The sequence below is a fragment of the Natator depressus genome, chromosome 1 (genome assembly GCF_965152275.1).
Source record: "Natator depressus isolate rNatDep1 chromosome 1, rNatDep2.hap1, whole genome shotgun sequence".
NCBI lineage: Eukaryota > Metazoa > Chordata > Testudines > Cheloniidae > Natator > Natator depressus.
In genome coordinates, this window is record NC_134234.1 from 29,217,701 (window position 1) to 29,239,905 (window position 22,205).

The window sequence follows — 22,205 nt, forward strand, 5'->3', positions numbered from 1 at the left end:
TATACAAGGGCTATACAAGAAGATGTGATGATAGACAGACAGCCTCTGCAGCAATTCTGTTGCTCTACCTTGCACTAAAAACGAGAATACAGAAATGGCGGTGAACTTTTGCACGAGTCATTCTGTTTAGTTATTGATAATGAAATCTTAGCTTGTAGATGAGTCAGATTGTACACACGAATATACAGTAACTCCTGGGGGATATAAATTCATTTAGTAAGGAGAGTACACATGTGGCCACATCTTTAGATTGTAAGCTCTATAGGGCAGGGACCGTTATTTACTGTATGTTTGACTAGCACCTGGCACAATGGGGTCCTGACCTGGTTTTCATTTAGCTTCTACTGAAATATAAAAGTTATTAAGAAATAATAATAATAGTACCCTACCGGTTGTGTTTATGCTCTGATCCTGCAAACACTGACTGCAATGGGACTACTCACATGAGCAGCGTTAAATGCACACATTACTGTCTGTGGAAGGGCCTTATACTATAAGCTCTTCAAGACAGGAACCCATTTTGTTACAGGTTTCAGAGTGGTAGCTGTGTTAGTCTGTATCAGCGAAAACAACGAGGAGTCCTTGTGGTACCTTAGAGACTAACATATTTATTTGGGCATAAGCTTTCATGGGCTAGAACCCACTTCATCATGCATTTCAGTCTTATCAAGAGTCTAATGAAGTCAATGGGAGATTTAGCATAACATCTAGCATATTTTGGGACATGACAAATAACAATAAAAATGTAACCATCTTAAACTATAGTTGTAACTTTTGAGAGCACTTTGGATAAGACTCAGTTTTAAAATAATGAAAGTTTTTAGAAAGGCATTTCAATTTTTAAAAATATTATTCTCTTAGTTTTGGGTCTGACAATGTCCTCGGTTAGGATTAATTATGTGGCTATGGAAGGCAGGTATTCAGAGACAGGTTTAAACTTCAATGTCCATTAACAGGAAATCCTTTTAAACTGTCATTCTGCTCCTACTCCTTCTGATGCTGACTCTGCAACGCACTGTTAAACACTGCAACACAGTATGCTGAGACATTATTGTTGGTCTTTGGTGTTCGTCAGTAGATTCAGGTCTTGCATCCAAGTGACATTTTTTAAAGGGGAGACATTTCATTTTTATAGTTAAAAATGGTTTAAATCTCTGAGTCGCTGAGATGCCAAAAACATATAACTTCACAAGGCAATGTTCAGATTTACTTTTCATTGCAGAATCACACATCAAAGCTTCCCAGCTGTCAGCAATGCCAACTCCACCTGAGGTTTGAAAGTCAGACTGTGTTCTTTCTAGCCTATGCATCACCAGCAGTAATAAAGTTTCCGCAGTCTGAACATAGTTACCAATTCTGTTGATGACGTGAGAGCCAGACTATGATCTAGTCAGCTCTCCCTTAGATATGGCTGTTCTGCATTGCTAATAGGAGGGGAAAAAATAGTAAAGTCTTGTTTGTGGCAGTAAAGTAAGTAGATATGACTCTGAGTTACGGTGACCAGATAGAAAGTGTGAAAAATCGGGACGGGGTTGGGGGGTAACAAGCGCCTATATAAGAAAAAGCCCCATATATCAGGACTGTCCCTATAAAATCAGGACATATGCTCACCCTGCTTTGAGTGCACACTGGGGCCAGATCAGTTGAGTAAGAAAGTGCCTTTTTTACATCTTCACTTTTCTAACTATAGCCATATTTTAATACGAACCCATGGAACTTTGGCCTTTGCATTAATATTGCAACAGTACTGAGTAGCATAATTGGGTTATCTTACACTATTTTCTTGCAAAAGCCTTTCTTGTTGGTACACATGGTACAATGGAGATTTGGCCTATGCGGTTATTAAGTTAATTTTATTCTCCTTCCCCTTTTATTTCTCCCTGCTTTTCTATTATTTTATTTCTCTCTGCTAGCTCTGCTTCTAATGAAATAACTATAACTGCATCCCATGACAATTCCACTACGTGATGACAAAGATCCTTTGCCCAGGGCTGGAATCATATTATATTTCTAGTCATCAACTTCAATATTCCAGTCAACAGTGCACTGAACTGTTACAAACTGCAGAAATCCTGTATTGGGCCAAATTCATCTCTGGGATTACCTTTGTGTGTAATCTAAGGGCTTGTCTACATTACTTGCAGGATTGACGGGCAGCGATCGATCCAGCAGGGGTCGATTTATTGTGTCTAGTCTAGACGGGATAAATCGACCGCCGAGCACTCTCCTGTCGACTCCAGTACTCCACCGCAGCGAGAGGCGCAGGCGGAGTCAACAGGGGAGCGTCAGCCGTCGACTTACCACAGTGAAGACACCCCGGTGAGCAGATCTAAGTACGTTGACTTCAGCGACATTATTCACATAGCTGAAGTTGCGTAACTACCTAGTGTAGACCAGGCCTAAAACAAAGGTTTAAACAGAGGTAAATATTCTTTGGTACGTGTTTCCTTCTCAAATATTTCTTTGTTACATGTGTTGATAGCTCAAGCTACACGCACTGACTTTTGTTTTTGCTGGTGGGTGCTCCTCTCCGCCCCTCCCCCACCCCCGTGCAAGCGGTGGGCTGAACCTGATTGGAAAGAGGCTGAGCGGGGGAGGGGCCTCTCGGAGGAGCACAAGTGGAGCAGGGAATGGGGCCATGGTCCAGGCACCATGGCCCACAACATATTAATCCGGCCCTCCCGGTGCTGAGCACCCTCTATTTTTTTTTCAGTAGGTGCTTGAGCCCCGGAACACCCATGGAGTCGGCGCCTGTGGTTCATACTCTACTTTTAAACGACAGCCATGCACAGAAGAAAGCCACCAGCTATTAATCCTGTGAGCCAGCTTTTCCAAAAGACTTCTACTTCCATTTTACGCACCAATATATATGGATAGATGTTCAGAAGAGCTCTGCGTGTTGGGTGCATGTCAGCTGCTGAGCTCTTTTGAAAATGTAGCCAGGAGACTCTCTGAGAGCTGCTGGGCACTGAGCCCTCAAACACCTGATCCTAGGCTCTTCTGAAACCCCAGAAGAACGTAACCATTCAGGGCCAGATTTTCACACCAGCTCCACACCCACCAGTTCTCATTTAGGCTCCTGCAGGAAGCTGGACAGATTTTTCAAAGTGCCCAGCCAGCAGCTCTTGTTCTCACAGGAGAACTCATGGCTATCCAGCCACTTTATATGGGGGCAGCTGAGCACTTCTGAAAATGTGGCCCACCACCCCATTTGTGATAATCACATGCTGTTTGATTCTGATGTACCCTAACACTCCTTTATGTCACTTTGGCAGTTTAAAGTGGGCTTTAAGTGGGGTTAATGTAACGGGCTCATACTTTAAGGGCCCTTTACACTGCCACTGTAAAGGGGACCTAGTGTAACTGAGAGCTGGCCCCACTGTATATTTGGAATTCATGGTTTCAATTGTCATATACCCTATGGCACCTTTTCACCGCTCTGGAAGTGTAAAAAGGCCTTGGAGTGGGTTTAACTGTAATTTATTACACATACTTTAAGGTCCCTTTACACTGCCAGGACAGCATAAAAGTGGCTTAGTGTATATGAGAATGTGGTCATCTTGATTCAATACTCAAACTTGTGACAATGAGAACTGCTGGTCACATGGGCAAAGTTCTCAGATCAAGACCAAGTGACGCAAAGTAGGCTCTCGGGCAGTCTCTCTTTTCCTCTGATGAGTGAAAATGCTGTTTCACTGGTGAAAAGCAGAATTTTCCCCCTGTTAGCTTCACACTCCACTTGGAGTAGTTTTGCTCATGTGCGCATCTTTCATACAGCCTTGAGGTATGTCATTTATAAAGGCTAATAAATCTTTCTTTAACAATGAAAATTAAAAATTTGCATCATGAATTATAAGGTTACAGCATAGAAGAGTGAAAATCTATCATCTGAACATCTGCAGCATTGTTTTCCCTGCAGACATCCCTATGCCACTATTTACATTAGCTGAAGCACCATAACATTTCCAGAAATACATTATCCCTGGGCTACATTTTGGGTCTGATCCTGCTCTCACTGGATTTTTGCCATCCTCTTCACTGGGAGCAGGACTGGGCCCTCTGTGTTCATATTTGTGAACATAAAGGATATAGAACAAGCACAATATGAGAAATATTAACAAATGACTCATTGCTGAAGAGCCATAAATTCATATATGACATGGGAATAGGGTTTAAGTTCCTGATTTAAAGGCTTCACTTATGACTCTGACTAGCTAGCCATAAAGTAGCAGAAAAAGTCAAGTTAAGGACAGTGTTATTTATCTTTCTTCTTTAGTCAAACCTGCTAGGTAGGTAAAACACAGTATGTAACTACCAGATCTTCAGGGGGCTCAAAGCTTTACCCGTACTGCAGTTTCATTTCAAAATTACTGGCAGTAAAAGGGTTCAGATGCTACCTTAGTTAGAGTAATGTAACACCACTGAATGCATGCCCATATTTTTTTTCTCCCCAAAGACTATGTGGTCAAAATAAATGGGTAGGATAGTTATGATTTTATTGCACATGCACATTTTCTCACTCTCCTTTAAACCCCCAAGCAGCTTATCATCTATAGCCTGATTTTCCAAAACGAAACCTATTGCCTCATGTGTGTTTTGTTCCTTGTTTCTGTCTTGTTGGAAGACTAGAAACAGACACTGGGGGGAGGAGGGGACAGAAATTAAGATTTTAAAATGCCATTTCCTGTGAGCAAAATTCACATCCCTGGGTTGCAGTTAACAAATCTGTCTGTTTTATAATGCCAGATAAGTGCCAGCAGAATGATAGGATTTGGCCAAACAGAAATTCACATCATTCCTTAAACCTCTTCCACAGAAATTGCTGGTGAACCAGTCTGGGGAGGGAGGAGGGAGAGGAAAGGATGAAAAGCAACAATCTACATCAGTCTATTATCCATGGGCAATAAGGGTATATTTGAAAAATAAGTTTATACTCAGCAATTACTAAGTGTACCTTTCATCTTGATCACAAAACGTTATTAATGAATTTGTGCCATTTGGCTGTGAGAAATATTGTTTTAGCTCTGCAGAATCATCTCCCTGAGGATTTGTGGAAGCATTACCTCAAACATCAAACATGCATATTTTAATGAACAGTATTAGTCTGTGCTCTGCTAAGCTACAGTCCTAGGCTTTCAAAATGGCAAAGTTAATGAGTTCTCCCCTCTTCCAATCAAATAAAAATAACTAAAAAAAATTCCTTTTTGCTAGCGGGGGTTTGAAATGCACTGTATTTAAAAGAAATCAAACACATCTATTCTGTATTTTAAAAAAGCCATTTTGAATGTGTAGACTAGGATGATGAGTCCCCTCCCTAGAGTCAGTGAAATCAATGGAGCTATGCTGATTTACACCAGCTGAGGATTTGGTCAGATCACTGCAATACACTTAGTAGCCCATTCAAATCTTCCAAAGGCCACAGGCAAAATTCTGCTCTCTGTTTATCCATGCACAAAACTGGAGTAATTCCACTGACTTCAGTGGAGTTACTCTGGATTTGCACAATGGCGTAACAGAGAGCAGAATCTGGCTCCCTTTGAAATGAGTATACGTTTGAAAAAACAGAGCAGTGGTCAGAAATGTACGTGTTAGGTATGCACTGGTACAGAGGCCACAAAGAGATAGGTACAGGAGGCTGTTCTCTCTATGAACTTTTAAACTGATATCACATGTGCCACAAAGAGCAGAATGGCAGGCTGCTCCTCTGTTCCTACTGACATACACTTACACAGATCCACATCATTACTGCTGCCTGCTTTGACTTCTCACAGTAACTTCCTCCATTTATTCCAAGCTAGGATGTGGTCCCAAGGGAAAGCTTAGGCATCTCACTTTTGGCAAAGGATCTCATTCCCATGGAAGTAAGCACAGCTTTTACACCACCATTTAACAACATGGCAACATTCTCATACATTAGACTCATTTCCTCACTGCCTTGACTTGAGGAGCAAATGCTGGAGAAAAGCCAGTCTATGCAAAGTGAAGCAAATTCTTAAACCGTTCATATCCTCTGAGATGATTTACAAAAAACCCAACTGTGTTTTATCCTGTACTGTTAGTTTAGGGTCATTATAAATACATGACTTTGGATCATTTTACATTCTGAACTCCCTCGACAATACAAACAGGCTGACCAACGAGTAAGGATTTCTGAAAAGCAACTTCAATTTGTAAGCTCGTGTTTTAGACTGAATTCGCATCCATTTTGCCTTGACTGAAACATAAATGGGTGTAATAATGTGTACAAAATTTTACAACAGCACAGTCATCTGATGGAACAAGGTGGGGCAAAAAAGGAAACTTTTGAAGCTGATCAAAGCTTTTCTTTGTAGCTGAAAACTAAAATAGATCAAAGAAATGAGAGACAGACCTAAGCTGTAAAATTCAGAGATGGACTTTGAAAACCTGCTCCCACCAGCTCCAGGCTGTACTGTGGTCTGAAACCAGATTGGAGCACACCAGAGAATTCTATCCAGAGGACACTTCAGTTGCCCAGCTGTAAACGTCTTCAGCACCTTCCACCAAAAGGGAGATTTGAGACTACATCCTCAGTGCGCAGTGCGCAGCCATTCTTTGACATATTTCTGCTGAGCTGGCTCTCTGCTCCTCTTAAAAGAAACATTGAAAATAGGCCCCATAGAGTGTTCACCTTCACAAGTCACAAAGAGCAAGGATCTTGTTCAAAGTCTGTGGGTCCATGTCCCACAGGTCATCATGGGACAAGGCAGTGTCAAACTCAAACAATACAGTGACATTTCTGGTCTTCTCCTATGCCAGTCCTATTTTGGCTGTTCTCTCTCTCTGCTACTGCTGCTGACAAAGAAGTGCAGTGAAGCCTGGAGCTTATTTGACTGATCTTGTCAGCAGAAAAGAGAGAAATATACTCAGAGAGTGTTCAAATGACAAGACCACTTCCATATCACCCATAACTCATTATAACACAGCATAACACAGTGCTGAACTTATGGCTCTCCGCTACTCACACCACTACATTCTATTCTGTATAAGTTCTTATACCACCCTCATCCCTGTAGCATTGGAGTGTGTAATAGATAAGCTTCTCCCACCTCCGATACACCAGGAAACACCAATTGAGGTCTCCACAAGTATAGTTTAACTGTAATGAGTTATGGCTCTTAGGGCGCTAGAAGAGTCTGTCACTGTTACAGTGTATTAACAATTTTTTGTGCTTTCTATACATATGGTATATACAATTAACAAACATATAATTTATTACCCTTTCTCACTGTAGCTGAATGTTTTAAACAGAGGACCTATTCATCACTCTCTAACTAGTCCAAACAAACAGGTCTCCAGTGTTGATTGATGAATATATCGGGTTTCTTTGCTGCCGCTCCTGCTGCTGAATTAATTATTCTGAGTTTACTTTCCACATGGTTTTCTTTTTTTAAACAGCATTTGGAACACGTAGGGACTGACTCACTACCACTAGGGCCCCTTTACACCGAAGTCCACCTTACTGTGTAATTCTATTTTCACCCTCTTTAAGGGCCTTTTCTACTGCCAGAATGGTGGGAAAGGGTCTTAGGTTTAATGAGGATCAGCCTCGGAGTCTTTTGCTTACAGTTCTTCAACAGCAGGGAATAATAAAACAAAAAATGGAAAAGTTAACACCTCCACAGCTATTTTTGCAGGACACTGGTAATTCATTCCAACTGCCTTATAAAAATCAGCAAAAAGTTTTTTTGAATATTATAGGGGAAGCTGGCAGCAACCCCTATATTTAGGCTGCCTAACACTTTACATTATAAAAGATTCTTGTGGCCATTTTTGAGAAGTTTGAAAACTTCTACTGTTTGCAGCAAACCTTTGAAATCCAGCAGGGACAGAGCCCTGAAGCTAGAGACAGGCCTTTCACTTCCCCATGAAATTTCATTCAAATTTGGACGAGTTATAAACGGTTGAAAATCATCACTTGCTTTCCGCTGCTTGTGTTCCTCAGGAAAATTCTGGCACCATGGCAAAATAATAACTGAACGTTAACGTTCTGAACAGGTGGGCCAAAGTTGCAACAGCAGCAAATGCTGCACTGGGAACACCTGGAAAGCACCCGAGCAGCTGTAGCAGTGGGGGAGGAAAAGAAGGGAGCCTTCTCCCCAAATCTGGCACATGACCTTCCTCTGAGAGCACCACATGGGCAAGAGATCCCCCAGCTCCAGGTGGGGGGAAGGGGAAGAGAGTCAAGCAGGACTTCCCACAACCACCTCTCCAGATCCAACACACCATCTCTGCAGCCCTTTCCTCCTTTGTGGGTACCACGTGGGCTGGAGACCCACTACTTCAGTGGGAGAGACAGAGCCAGGCTGAGCTCCCACTGACTACCCCCCAGATCCCACACATTGTCTCAGCAGCCCATCCCCTGCCAGAGTAACAGCCTGCTCCTGCTACTAGCAAACATAGTCGTGGAGCTCAAGTGGTAGATATCTGCACTCCAGTGGTAAAAGTTCAGGGTTCAAAACTTGCTGCTGATACATGATGGGGTGGTTGATACAGCTGTACATAAAAAACTTGGGCTTTCCTTTTTTTAAATAAACCTAGGAAATTACACACAAAGAACTATGTGAAAATAATGTATTTAGGTTCCAAGTCACTGACTTGAAAGAGTGATTGCTTGGCACTTTGGAAAATCAATTCATCTACTTAGATACCTTATTGTGGCTTTAAGTGCCTAACTTTTGGCCACCCAAGCTTGAAAATGTTGATTTTAACCTCTTAGTTTCTTTATCTGTAAATTGGTTACTTAGTTACCAGCGTCACAAGCATGGTGGGGATGAATTAGTTAATGGATGTAAAATAATTTGAAGATGCTACATATTTATTTATTTATTATTACTACACAGTACTGGAATTCAGATACCACAACAAAGGGCCATCTTTTCTCTTCCAACTATCTTATTTGTGCATTTTTATTTGTGCACTTCTAGCATGAGGCTGAAATAATACAAATATTGGTCATTTACCATCTGGGAACTGATGTCCCAGAAGTCCAGCTATAGCATAGTTTTGCCACTATAAATGGCTTGCTGAGACACTAGAAAAAGCTGTTAGAAACACAGACATCTGTACAAGAGCCCACGCACACCCAGAATAATTACTCTGAGAAATGCTGCTCTTTTTCCGAGAGGCCCAGGGATCTTGAAAACTTCATTCTAGTGAGGCTGCAACAGGAAATCAACCACTTGTTCTGCTTACACACTCGCTTTCTTTCCCTGAGAATAACGTGCTACTTTATTGTTCAGATCCATTGCATCAAATGCAAATTTCAAGCCAGAGTTCTCTAATTAGTAGCCATAGAACTGCTTTTCGTTTTATTTTGTTTTGCATAGTGGCCTCCTCTGCTTGAAAATCAACAATGCAGATGAATAAAACAGTCCATTAGCATTGCATCCGTTTGTTCACAGCAGTCCAAACATTTTTACACTCCCTGGTATCAAATGTAGAGGTCCTTATAGAAAATATCCTAGGGCCTTTCATTTCTTTTTTTTTTCTTTTCCACAAATGATTTTCATTAACTATCAAAGTGCAAATGCAATGATTGGAGTATCAGTCTAATGGTTTCTGACTCACTTTGGATTCCACTGGGGGGAAAAAAAAGAAAAGAAAAAGAAAAAACCCTCCTGAACAGATTATAACAATAGACAAAACTAATGATAACTAGCACAGCCAGGGTCCTTTGTGTCAGCTGTGCTAATGCATGGTACACACACATCCCCAATCGTCCCCTTCTAAGGGCCTGTATTCTGCTCAGTACATGCCCACAAATTTCCCATTAGCCTCCATTATCAAGAGGCACACATGAACACACAACAAGAGGACAAATTAATGTCTCAGCTCACGAGAGCTTGTGTACTGGCGGGGGGGGGGGGGGGGGGAGGACGGGCTGGGAAATCTGGAGAAATAAAACGGGCCTGGAAATGTTAAAGTCACAGAATCACCCAGGAACACACCTAGTTTTCTTGAGCTGAGACTCTCCCCAGAGCTGGGTAAGCAATTTGGACATGGATGTCCAAATCCCACGATGTGGCTTTACGAATCATAGCCTGGACATTTTAAGATTCATTTTTACACCTCTACAAATCAAGGGCCAAATTCCTTAAGTGAATATTTTAAGCTATTAGTCCATAACAAGTGAACACATCTCAGCAAGGACTAAAAGCACTATACATTATTTTGTTTTATAAAATAATTTGCTGCATGCATGCGGCTATTAAAAACAGCTACAAAGAGCCCAGTCCAAAGCCTGCTGAGAGAATGGAAAGACTTCCATCGATTCCAATGTACTCTGGACCAGGCCCTACTGCTTGTGAAACGTACCGATCTGAACTGCATTTTTAGGATGAAGCCAGAACCCAGCTGCTTTTAGCTCATGGAGTAAATTTCCATGTTTGCTAAGGAGGGTTTAGTTTGTGGACTGAGAATAATCCACAAGTTATTTACCTACTTTAAAAATAAAATTCAGCCCTGAAAACTCTATCAGAAGGCTGCTGAGTTCCAAAACCAAGGGAAGGGATATGGAAGGGTCTCCTATACCTGAGCCCAAAGGAGATGACTTCTTTCTCGAGGTGCTGGACCACACGGTGGTCCAACACCACTTAAGAAGTGTTCAGATGCACAGGAGTGGAGGGATCGGACCTTGAAGGGGTGAGGGTAGTGGGAAAGACTTTGAGGAGACAGGAAGGGACAATGAGTGAAAAATGGGATGGAGGAATTCAATGAGATAATCGAGGGAGGTGAGAGCAAGGAAGAGAGGGCAGAGTGTGGCAGGGAAGTCATTTGGCTGCAAGGCTGAGGTTCTCAAAAAGCCCATTGAATTTTGGGTGGCTAACTCACTCAGGCGCTTTTTGAAAATCCCAGCCTAAATCAAGAAGGGATAGTAAATGTAGCTATGAAATTAACAAGAATAGATTAGTGAAACAGGTGAGCTGGCTAAATGATATAAACCACTAATTAAACAGACAATCAGCAGGGCAGGGCAGGTTAATTAAGTGGCCAGAGCATCAGCTATGCTAGGAAATGAGACAGGCCGATGGTTTTGGATTGGCTCAGTTTGTGTTTTGGTTTGGTTAGTGTGGCACATAGATGGTTAATGCACACCTAAAACACTACATTAAAGGGAGATTATTGGGTCTGTTGCTGTAATAATGTAAGTTAGTCACTGGTCTGGATCAGCTCCCTGCCACGGAAATATCCTACAGGTAGCACTCGTCAAAATAGGGATAAATGTTTAGCAACAGTTTCCAGGAAAAAAAAAAGTCCATTTTTTTGCTGGGAATTTTTGAAATTCCAATTATTTTGACCAGCTCCACCCACAGGAAGGGAGGGGATGGAAAATTCCAGAAGGATGAAAGCCCCTTACGATCATTCCCAGAGGAAGGATTGGTTTATGTCACCCCATAAAATGCCCCCCCCATCCCATGGCATTCTCAAAAGCCAAAGGGAACCAATCCAAACCCATCTGTTTGCCTTTTCCCTGGACTAGCTGTGCTCAACATTATATATACACATAGGAAGAGACAGCCCTTGCCTTGAAGAACTTACAATCTACTAAGCAAGCTAGACAAAGGGTGGGAGAAAAGAAGTATTATTATCCCCACTTTACAGATGGGGTACGGAGGCACTGAGACATTAATGGCCTCATTCAAAGCCTACTGAAGTCAATGGGAAACTTTGCATCCTAGGAAAAAGACAGCAAAGCCATCCCAGAAATTATGGATCCCACAGGAGGCCAGGATCCTCCATGTGAAGGCCCAGTTCTGAGATGGGGAAGATCTATATACCGGGGACACTGTTGGCAAGTAATCCTGACTAGACCATCCGGCCTGCTCTTACAATTCTGTTCTCCCAGAGGAATGAAACTCTCACCAGCATGAAAAGATGAGAGAGATGTGCTGGTCCCAAATCCACCATATTTGTATTTTTCCATGAAGGGTTAAGTCTATCAGGTTCAGCATTTTCCTTTGTGGTGCCCTGGCGTATTGCACCATGCCAGATGTGTGCAATACTAAAGAAATAAAAGCGAACGCCCAGCAGACACTTTGGAAGCAGTTAAATTAGCACCCAGCAGGGGCAAATTTGCAGCTTCAGGAGCAAGGTTAAAGTTAATGTGTTTTCGTTCCTGGAGCATATTTGCAAGTGTATGATGGTAAAGATATAATTCTTAGGGCAAACTGGGAGGGAACAGATGTGTTTGGACTAAGTATGAGAAGCCAGAACCAACTCACACCATCTGCTATGAATTTGAATCTTTACAGTTCTAAACAGTTCTGTTAATTACGATATCTTTGCATGGTTCCAGCAGAGACCAGGAAGACTGCGTGAAAGAGGCTGTTTTTTATTATTGCCATTCTAGCTGAAACGAGAAAACACTGAAATTGTCCCAAGAAAGCCTGTTTTTTGCTAGGTTTACAGTTTAGAGAAGTTCAGATGAGTTTAGATAAGCACTGGATAAACTTGGTCGCTCTTCTAACCTCAACGAAAGCATTAACCCTTTAGTCATTCACCCACACTTAGAGCCCAGTTGTGGTCCAGCTTGTGTATAAGCATGGCCATACTGGGTCAGACCAGTGGTCCATCTAGCCCAGTATCCTGTCTTCCAACAGTGACCAGTGCCAGGGAATGAACAGAACAGGGCAGTTGTGTGAAGAAATAAGGGGGTGCAAGGTTTCACATTACTCCCTTGCGCTGAGTCCTCATGCTGCAGGTGGTAGTACAGGAGGGGATGGAGGCTCTATGTTTCTCTCCACTCCTGTGCAGGCAGGTGGGAGTGGATGGGAACTGGGTGGAGCCACAAGTCCATCCCTCGTTGGTCGCCATAGCTGTGCCAGCACATGGGATGATGTATACTGCACCAGGAAGGGTGGGGAAGGGTGGCAGGGCCATGAGACAGATTGTAATTTGCAGAGGAACAATCTGACTCCTGTTCTGCTCAATAGGAAGCACAGCAACACACTGCCCCTTTCTTGGGGCTCAGAGCAAAGCCACAACTGAGATCTTAATTGGGACCTCCTATTACATATTCTCATCCAATCAATTTGACATTGTGTGTGTCCTACAAGCTGTAGCCCAGAGGCAGTGTAACCCAATAGATAAGGGACCTGGAGTCACCTCGGCTCTAATTCCTGGCTCTTTCACTGACTCACTCACTGACCTGGATAAATCAGTTAGCCTCTTGCCACCTCACTCTGCATGCCTGTACAATGGGGATTATGATCCTTACTCACCCGGGGATCTACAACTATGGAAGGGCTAAATTTTGCTAGCGTCATGCTTTACAAAGTTAGGCTGGGATTTTCTACGGAGACTAAAGGAGTGAGGCACTCAAATCCCAGTGAATTTTAATTGGGGCCTAGCTCCAAACTCTACCCTCGTAAACAAACAAAAAATAAGCTACACACTGCGTGAGTTTTAACTAAGCCCAGACCACGGTGGAATAAACATTACACGTAAGCCTCCTCAAATATGAAGTCCCCAGGGAGCTAACTGTCTAAGGATATGGCTACACTGTAATTAAAAACCCATGACTGGCTGGTGCCTGTTGACTCAGGCTCGTGTTGCTCGGGCTAAGGGGCTGTTTAATTGCAGTGTAGACTCACAGACTTTAAGGTCAGAAGGAACCATTGTGATCATCTTGTCTGACCTCCTGCACACTGAAGGCCACAGAACCTCACCAACCCACTCCTATAATAGATCCATAACCTCTGCAAGAGGGTCCTAGAGCTCAGGCTGCAGCTGGAGCCCGAACATCTACACTGCAATTAAACAGCCCCTTAGCCCAAGCCCCTTAGCGCGAGTCAGCTGGCACGGGCCAGCTGCAGGTCTTTAATTGCAGTGTAGACATATTCTAATTCCGGCATTACACATTTTCCAGCCAATTTGGACACTGAAATGGAGAGTGTAGGACTTGTGACCTTCTCTGTTGGACTTCACACCCATAAACCAATGAGGGTCCATGTAATTGATGCTAACTGCCAGTATATATGCAAATTATTATTCAGATCAGATCATTTAACCCTTCTATGAAGAAATGCAACCAAAATGGAGCTAGCAGCTAGGCTGAGAGGATTTTTGGTAGTCAGCATGTAAAGAAGGGTGCACTACTCTCCTCCTCAAGGAGGGAGCAGCTTCTTTGATTGCAGATCCAGAAGCTACAGAACCCTTTCCACTTTTAATCTAAATCCAGGTTAATCCCTAGTCTGCAGCTTAAATTCCATCTATGCTGTGCGGCCGGGCAGCTGCCTATTAAGCCCCGCACAGGGCCTCAGGGTGGCAGCGGGGACAGTTGCCTCTCCCCCAGCATGGACCTGCCCTGCGGCCAGGGGAGAGGCGCCCCTCCCCCCAACCCCAACCCAGCCCTGGCACGGATCTGCCGTAGCTGGGGGAGAGGCACCTCTCCCCACACAGCCCAGGTGCTGCTGCGGGGAGAGAGAGCTGGAGGGAGTCCTCTCTCCCCACCATAGCCCCCGGGAAGCCTGCACCCCAAACCCCTCATCCCCAGCCCCACCCCAGAGCCCGCACCCCCAGCTGGAGCCCTCACTTGCCCTGCACCCTAACTCTCTGCCCCAGCCCTGAGCCCCTCATCCCTGCCCCCCCCCGAGCCCTCACCCCCCCACCCCAATCCTCTGCCCCAGCCCTGACCCCTCTCCCACACTCCGAAGCCCTCAGCGCCACCCCCACCACATGAATTTTGTTATCTGCACCATATTGGTGCACAGAACAGAGTTCATTACGCACATGTGTGGGAAAATTAGAGGGAATACTCATCTGCACCAGTTACCACCACGCACACTAGACTTCACTATTTCACAGGTATTTAAAAAGAATCCTCCACAGTCAAAAACATGGATCTTGCTGCAGTTAAATATGCTTTAAAAAAAGGTAAATACGAAGGTCTAAGAAATAATTGTTTTTATATGAATCATCCAAGGAAACCATATTTTGTTTCACTTAAGAAATTTCAAAAGCTAAATTAGAAGTGTAAGTTAATGGCGATGGAAAATAATGGAGAATTCTACTGGCCACACTTTAAATGTGAACAGGCCATTATGTTTACTGCTTATGGTGTTTCCTCGTATTCCGAGTTCTAACAGTCTGCAAGTTACAATAAATGCTCTTCACTAAAGACGTGGAGTGTCCATGGACAAGAAGAGTAAAAGCCAGATTCTGCAATTTATACTAGTGTAAATGTAGACCGTTTTCACCAAAACCAAAAGGTGTTCCTGTGGATTTACACTGGGGTAACTGAGAGCAGAATCTCTCCCAAAGTCTCTATAGAACCATAGGCTTAGTTGAACCACTCAAACCATTCATATCACTTAAAACATATACAAATATACATAGATATGCCAAAGTTATATAAACAAGCTCCTGATTCATGCTAATGAAATATCAAGAACAGCAATTTTGTGACCATCTTCCTCACAGTTTGGCATAAGGGTTCAAGGAGAATTTGGCTGAGATCAAGCCTCACAGATTGGGCCAGGAGAGGTGCAGCTCTCAGTCTCGAGCAAAGAGACTACTGCTGAACTGTTCAGGGTTCTCTTAGGAGATGGTACAAAGCTCTGTCAGCGTGGGAGAACAGCATATCAGCCCAGCTGGTCAAAGACCTGGTACAGGGAAGAGTTCTAGGGCATGACCAGACTAGGGCAAGTGAGGGCTAACTCCCCCCAAAATAGTGACTAATCACATCAAATTTCCAGGGTTTTGAAAAGAAGAAACATACTGCAAGCCTGCCATGTCCTCCCCATACCTCCCAGAGGATGTGCCCACCCCTAGAAGGGATTATGAAAACGATGATTTATTATGTAAGTGCTAACAATGCACTAAGCTCTGTATAAGATGACACTGTCCCTGGGTGTAATCTTAGCAGAGTACAGAAGATGCACGGGGAGATCCTGAGTTTTAAAAATAAGGACAACTGGGTGCCCATATGAAGTAGTGGGTGAAGCTCTCATGACCCCCACTTAAATTGACCCCAAGATCTGGGAGTCACTGACTAAATACAGCTATCAGGACACAATGGCACATGCCTAGAGCTGTATGAATTGCTGTGGCTTCAGTCCATTGAGATTTGGTGAATTTATTCTGGTTTCTGTTGACATGAGTTCTTTCCCCTCCCATAGCAATAAAAATGAAAAAAGAGAATCTCAGCTAAAACCTCCGAGTTTAACGTGCTTTTGGATCAAAACCATGAGAGGAAGGATGGTCCAGGCGGTAGTCTAGGACTTGAGAGACCTGGGTTCAGTTCCTTGCACTGCCACAGATTTTCTGTGTGACCTTGGGCAAGTCACTTACCCTCTCTGTGCTTCAGTTCCCCATCTGTAACATAGGAATAATAGAATTGACCAACTGCACAGAGGTGTTAAAGATTGTGAGGCACTTAGATGCTAGAGTGATGGGGGCCATGTAAGTACATAAGAACCAGAGGTGTTCAAACAATATTTGTTTGGTGAATCTGGGCACGTATTCTGTTCAATTTTGTTTTAATTATTTGATTAATCATATCCAATAAACCACACAGCTGATCAAAAGCTTTCAAAAATATTTGCTGAATTTATTCAGCAAATATTATGACTGAGTTTTGCAGGGTTTCCGCCCCAAACCCTAAGTCTCACCCCAAGACCATCCTTCAGTGACTAGTCCATCTTCTCACAAAACTAAGTGAAAACTTGACTTCAATATTCTCTCTAGACTCAGTTTCTGCATAGGCTGTCTCTGGCTGGATGATAATTTTCTGTGGAACATTTGATGATAATCAGAAAAAGCTTTTCAAACCCAGCCCAGGTTCACTAAAAGGGTGGCAAACTTCATTGAGCATGGGCTGAAATTGGGCTTATAATGAAACCTGAAAGCCAGAGAGTTTGAAATTTTATTACAAGAGAGTTTTGCTATGACTGGACACTTACTGGTAGAGAGTGGGAAAGGCGAGTCCCCACAACACAGGCAGAGAATAAAACACACGAGCAAACAAAACCCCAATTCAATGCAGCCTCTTTCAGGAAACCAAGAATATTTCATTGCCATGGCTTGTCCCTAGAGGCTAAAAAGCATCTAATTAGCAAATCCCACTGAAAACCTCCAGTGTAACACAAAGTGACTGAGACAGGCAGAGAAATTATAAGCCTGACATTCCATTTAGCAAGCTTTAAAGCCATAAAGTCATGTCCAAATGCTTTTTGGGGACTTCAAACCAAGAAAAAAACAGAGAATTATCTAAAGCATGTGAATTGATAGTTGACAGCGGTGTAGTGCCATTTGATGGTGGAGTTACAGCAGCTCTCTATGAACTGTGTACTCATGCTACAAATCCATCTCTCAACTACAGTAACGAAGGGCCAGATTCCACACTCTGCTTTACAGTTTGTACAGTACCTAGTATAATAAAGCACTGATTTCTCATTGAGGAATTAGGCAGACTGAAATAAAGTCAACGATTAACCATTAGTAATTAATAATTTACTACTCTTAATAATGAGTGGAAAGCCTCACAGGCAGGAGGTGAAGCTCATGGAAAGAAGGGAGTGAAGCCTACATGACATGATCCTCTCCCTTTACAAGATCTGTAGAGTTAGGATCCTCATTAACTGTACTGGAGTTATGCCAAAAATGAATTTAGCCCCATATTTCTCCAAAAGTCCTCGCAGCCTGTGTACTTCCATATAGCTCAAGACCCTTTCCCCTACTCAGCAGTTTGGCAGTTTCATGTGGTGAAACAGTTTTTAGATTACTTCCTTCCTTCCCACGGGAGTTTTCCACAGGAGGAGAGAAGAATACAGGCTTTAGTTAAGAAAATTACACTGTGGGTGATTGGGGGGAGGCACATACATCTTTAAACATAATTTGCCAATGATATTTTCATGGTTTTTTTTGTATTGTGTATTCTCATATTCTGAATATTCAGTTCCCTTTCATGCATGCCTTCTAATGGGGAAACTTCTCTCCAGTCTTGCTGGTCACTGTGTCTTTGATGGACAGTTGGATCTTACTTGCAAGTCAGAGTCAAGTAAGGTCAGTGTTTCTTGCGCCCTTTATTTTCCAATGTTTTTATGTGAGAGAGAAGGGTAATCATTTAAGAAGTTTGAATTTTAACATGTTTTAATAAAAACAAAAAAACCCCTCTCTTCTTATGAAAACATGTCAATGACTCGATAACTAAAGTTGTAATTTACTTTTCATTTAATTAAAAGCCCAATTTGTAGATACCTGAAGCCTCTCACACACCCTTTAAAAAACAGCTTTCTGTCTCAGTTTCTGCATAGGCTGTCTCTGGCTGGATGATAATTTTCTGTGGAACATTTGATGATAATCAGAAAAAGCTTTTGTTTTTTAGGAGAGCCTGGAAAACAAGATTTTTTTTCTTTGTAGAAACATCTTACGTGATTTTTTTTGGAATGCCATATCTCAAACCCAACTTTGAGCAGACACTCCACACTGTGCTTTATATACACTGTATGTCTTTCCTGAGGCTTATTACCTTTGAGTGATTCTATGAAAGGTTGTGGGACTGGGTTGGTGGGAACACCTGACAATTCAGAGAGACTTCAAAAGAGTTTATAAGCTTCTTGAGAGCTCTTGAAGCATTTATCAGATCCAAAGCAGAAGCTTTCCGAATCAGCAAACTCCACCAACTAAATCCCTAGCGTCCAAGAAGCAGAAAAGCTTAACATCTCCCATTGTGCATCCTGCAGACTTTGTAAGTCTGGCGCTCAAATAGTCAGTTGAAGGTGCTTACAAATTCTGCCGGCTCAGCCTAAGGAGTCTGTTGGCTCTGGCAGCTAAAAAGCGATATACAAAGAAGTTTAACAGGTGAACAGCATGACAATTACCAATACTGCAGGTCAACCATGGATCAACAATATCTCTCTGTAAACATAGCTCCTGCTTCTAAAGAATTTCACCACTGTGTAGTGACTGCCACAGAGCTTTGGAGTGATTGCTGTTGGGCTAAAAGAGGATGAGTTATCTCTTCAGTGTAGATGTTCCAGAGTTCTTGCTACAAAATTCTCACAACCTGTGGTTATCTTTCCAAAGCTTTACACAACAACACTGCTATGGGCCAGACTGCCCCATTGTGCTCATGAAACTGTGGAAGATGATCCTGAAATCTCCCTTGCAGAAGCTCCTGCTAAGCATTCCTTATAGTGAGAAGTGATTGGGGCCCTGAAAAAGTTCACATGGCAAAAGCCTCTCAAGCCACCTGATCCTGTGAATGCACAGAGAAGAGATCCCAGATCCGCATAAGGAGGAGACATTTTGCACATAGAGCTTCCATTGGCCGTGACCCTGAAGCTTGCTTAGCAGCAGCTGGGCAAGGGACACAGTCGGAAACTAACACAGCTTCAAGCAAGTTACCATTAGTGTTTTAATTTGCATCCAGTATGTTGTCTTGCATATTTTGCAAAAATATTCATGTTTATAAAAGTCCTGCCTGTCTCGCCTACGCTGACAGATTGCTGGAGGAGCACCATCATGGCTGCATAACGAGCCTGTTCAAATCCCTCTGACTGCCAGTCTGCTAAGAGAGTGGGGAAACACTCCCTTAAAGACCGTTAAAGTACAATGGCTAATGAATAGAGAGCTACAGCCAAGGAGCAATAGATCCCCTGCAACACAGAATCATGAAAAGGTTAGGCTGGACGAGACCTCAAGAGGTCATCTAGTCCAGCCCCCTGCGCTGAGGCAGGACTGAGTAAACCTAGATCATCCCTGACCGGTGTTTATCTAACCCGTTCTTAAAACCTCCAGTGACGGGGGTTCCACAACCGCCATTGGAAATCTATTCCAGTACTTAACTATTCTTACCGTTAAAAAGGTTTGTTTCCCCCAATATCTAACTTAAATCTTTCTTGCTGCAGATTAACCCAATTACTTCCAGTCCTACCTTCAATGGACACGGAGAACAATTGATCATCCACCTCTATACAACAGCCCGTAACAGTCTTCAAATATGTTATCAGCCCCTCCCCACAGCTCCAGGCTTTTTCCCTCAGGACTAAATCAGGTTTTCTAAACCTTCTAATATTTTTGTTGCTCTCCGCTGGACTCTCTCCAATTTGTCCACCTCTTTCCTACAGTGTCAAAACATGGACACAGTACTCCAGGTGAGGCCTCACCAGTGCTGAGTAGGGCAGGACAGTTATATCCATGTCTTACACAGGACAATCCTGTTAATATATCCCAGAATATTAGCCATTTTTGCAACTGCATCACATTGTTGGCTCACATTAAAATTGTGATCCACTTTAGCCTCCGCATACTTTTCAGCAGTACTACCACGTAGCCAGTCATTCCCCATTTTGTAGTTGTGCATTTCTAATTCGATTTATGCATTTGATTTTTCCTTTCTAAGTGTACTACTTTGCATTTGTCTTTATTGAATTTAAACTTGTGGAATTCAGACCAATTGTCCAGGTTGTTTTGAATTCTAATCTTGTCCTCCAATATGCTTGCAACTCCTCCAAGTTTGGTGTCAACAGCAAATTTTATAAGCCTGCTCCCCACTCCATTATGCAAGTCATTAATGAAAATGTTGAAAAGTACTGGACCCTGGACAGACCCCTGTGGCACTCCACTTAAATAAGTCCTTCCAGTTCAACAGCAAACCATTGATAACTACTCTGAATATGGTATTTCAACCAGTTGTGCACCTCCTTTGTCGGAATTTCATCTAGACCATATTTCCATAGTTTGCTTATGAGAATGTCATGTGGGACTGTCAAAAGACTTACTAAAATCAAGATATATTATGTCTTCTGCTTCCCCCCCATCCACTATGCCAGTAACCCTGTCAAAGAAGGAAATTAGGTTGGTTTGGCATGATTTGTTCTTGACAAATCAATCCATGGTGGCTATTGCTTATTATCTTATTCCTTATTACACTATTAACATAACATAGTTGAAATTGATTCCCACAGCTGCTCCCTCGCCAGCTTCTTCAAACCAAAATAAAAAGAAATCCCTTCTGCCTGAAATTTCTCATATGCTGTCTCTTACAAGGAGATGAGATTTGGGGACAGTTTATGATTTATTGACCAAATCGTTTGGGAAGCTAAAAATTAGTTTTCAGTTGTACAAGTCTTCTAATTTATTTATTTAGATTGCTACTTTTTGTACCACCAGATTCCATCTCAAAACAGGTTGGCCTAGAAATTCCAGTTTTGTTTGACCCATCTATATGGTGCTTTCAATTACAATTCGGAAAGTTTGGTTTTTCCATTTTCAATCATTAGTTATAGGATTTTTTTCCCCAGCTATGAGAAATTCAGAAGTTACCTAGCAGACTTTATACATTTGAAATATTGCTAACCCCAAGAATTCAATCATAAGTCAGGCCCACAACAATCATGACATCGGCTTAAAATCATAAGATTAAAAAACCTCCAATAACATTTTTTTAAAATTTGCTTTCTGGCTTCTGAGCCTTTAGGTTACATTTGAGTCACATTTTCAAGCTTTACTCTACAACCATGAAAGATAGAAATGTACTTTTTTAAAAACAAAAGCTGAGAGTCTCCTCTAATCACATGACTCCAGGAGCTGGAGCTTTTTGCAACACTGCATTTGTCTGTAGGTAATTGTACAGTGCTCCTCACTAAGCATCTAAGCTCCTCATGTGCCTCAGTGAATTTTATTCTCACACCACCCCCTGAGGCAAGTACTTACTGTTCCCATTTCCCAGATGAAGAAGTGAAGCACAGAGACACTGATTCTCTGGTGCCTTGTAACTTGTACAGCCATTTATGCAATGGTAGCGTTTTCACCCACTTTGCACAAGTATAAATGACTATACAAGGGGCACTGGAGAATCAAGCCTTTTGAGATTAAGGCCAAATTTATCAAAAAGAAGCCTGTAATTCTGAGTGTCTCAGTTTTTGGTGCCCACCCTGAGTTGTCTACTTCCTGCTATTTTCTAGTCCTTGCTCATTTCTACCACACATCGTTACTTTATAAGCCTACTGAGCCTATGTGAAAGAGATTTTTTTTTAACTGATGCCCACCATTCAGTCTATATATACCCAGTGTTATAGGCCTTTACATGGTTAGAATTTATTTTTCCATTCTTTTATAAACACATTTTCCAAGAAAATGAATACTTAAAAAGGTTGCCAGGCAAACCCAAAAATAACATTTGAGCAGTTTTAGATTTTCCTTTACAAACAGATAATACAATTCCCAGACAAACGTTTCTG

General features: G+C 42.4%; 1 protein-coding gene and 1 long non-coding RNA gene across 3 annotated transcripts in view; one reads left to right on the forward strand and one right to left on the reverse strand.

The window, feature by feature from the left end:
• LOC141981566 (uncharacterized) overlaps nt 1–3,798 on the forward strand; it is a 32,967-nt gene extending 29,169 nt beyond the window's left edge. Inside the window, exons 4-5 of one of the 2 annotated variants that reach the window (XR_012637833.1) lie at nt 2,145–2,333; nt 2,714–3,798. This is a non-coding gene — a long non-coding RNA (uncharacterized LOC141981566). The remainder of the gene's footprint in view (nt 1–2,144; nt 2,334–2,713) is intronic. The other variant, XR_012637836.1, reaches the window with a different exon arrangement.
• The window catches only part of MAML2 (mastermind like transcriptional coactivator 2), a 280,358-nt gene that overhangs the window by 70,367 nt on the left and 187,786 nt on the right, over nt 1–22,205 (reverse strand). The gene's annotated exons all lie outside the window — the stretch shown is intronic.